This window comes from Ceratina calcarata, unplaced genomic scaffold, assembly GCF_001652005.2.
Source record: "Ceratina calcarata isolate Rehan_Ccalc_2016 unplaced genomic scaffold, ASM165200v1 scaffold4130, whole genome shotgun sequence".
In the NCBI taxonomy this organism is placed as follows: Eukaryota; Metazoa; Arthropoda; class Insecta; order Hymenoptera; family Apidae; genus Ceratina; species Ceratina calcarata.
The window spans coordinates 1-1,608 of record NW_017164849.1 but is presented as its reverse complement, the minus strand read 5'-3'; the positions used below and the strand labels follow the sequence as shown (position 1 = coordinate 1,608).

The following is a 1,608-nucleotide window of genomic DNA, read 5'->3' as shown; positions in this document are numbered from 1 at the left end:
CTAGAAATAATCATACAACGAACACAAAACTCAAAAACACTTAACACAGCAAAACGCGTTGTCACTTGGCAGCCGCCATGTTTATTAGATACACGTTCTTCGTATATAAGGAGTACATATTCTTTTAAAACAACGCATACATGTGCATGGGGCATGTTGAATGAAAACTGCAATAACTGCATGTGAATCAGGCTCAAACGTCACAATTGTCACGAACACAAATAAGATCGTGTAAATATGTAAACTTGCCTTCGGGCCGCTACCGCGCCCCTTGATTTCATACCATCAGAGAGAAAGTTTTTCTCTCTGATATGTATGTACAAGAGAACGAAAGAACCATTTTTATCATTTGAACTGAACTTGTCAAATCGCTGCGAGAAAAAGCTGGGAACAGCACTAGTATGGGGAACATACAAATCCCGGGTGGTCATTTCCTCTCTGATGGTATGATGCACACAAAACAAAAATAGGATTGTCGATTGTATGTTTTAATCAATAAAACAATGAAAATTCCTTGTAAAGATAATATTAATATAACAATGAGAATTTCTTTCAGAAAACTGTACACATTCTACTTTATGTCAACGTTTAATTTGTTAAGTACATTGATTAAACGATTAACGAACAATATTTTTAATATGAGACTACAATAGGACAATTGTTTAGTAATTATAAATAAAATGTCGAAATTCGTTGACAATTTTTTAATCTTTTATGTGATCGGTATTTCAGTTGCAGAAAGTTCCATGAAATTATTACAGGTTCCTCTCGTACCTCGTCTTACAATAGCTCGCTCTTAGCTGGCAGCTGGGTATACGCAGGCAATTCGATGAAGTACGGTTTGATTCATTCACAAGTGTCTGCGATGTTCCTTGTAATTGTTTAGCATTGTTTCCCTTCAAAATGTGAATGACAGCTAATCATTCCGTTCGGCATCAATTATAAAAGTTGTTCATGATTCGGACGATCGTTACATGCATAGAAACTCAGAATGGATTGAATTCTCGCGTTATTTAAGTTGCTTTAAGTGTTAAAGGGAGTGAAGAATGGACGTTGCGGATAACGCTGACGAAGCTTTAGATCCTCGCATACAGGTAATCGCATTTTCGTTATCATTTTTTTGTTCCCTTATTGTTGCGTTAGCGTATAAATTTTTCAAGGCACGCCCGACTGTAATAGGTTATATGCGTGAATAATTGATTACTAAACGCCGATCGTAACGCCTAATACAGCCTGGTACCATGTTCCACTTTGCTTTCACTTTGTTTTTGTTCGCAAGGAAATAATGTAAACATGATATTTAGCTATCTTAATAATATTTAAGCAATAATTCTATGCACCATCTATTTAAAGTACTTCAAATGTGTGATCATGTGTATTTTTAACTTGCTTGTATTAACAGCTAATCAATTCTCGTTAAAATAATTGTTATGTTGAATAGTTACGAGTTAGTGAAATGATTATTCGATTGTTATGTTAATTTTTTATGTTCTACCACTGAGAATGTTACGATACAGACGTTGTTTACTGCAAAATCTTTTATAAGTTTTCTTGTTTCTAATAACGAATTCAACATTTTTAGATTGAGTTGGAGAATTTAAATGATGC

General features: G+C 34.3%; 1 long non-coding RNA gene across 1 annotated transcript; it reads left to right on the top strand.

Moving 5' to 3' along the window:
- Positions 1-263: 263 nt before the first annotated feature.
- On the top strand, positions 264-1,608 carry LOC113464556 (uncharacterized). Its single transcript, XR_003389401.1, has 3 exons — positions 264-481; positions 557-1,094; positions 1,583-1,608. It is a non-coding gene; the product is annotated as an uncharacterized LOC113464556 (long non-coding RNA).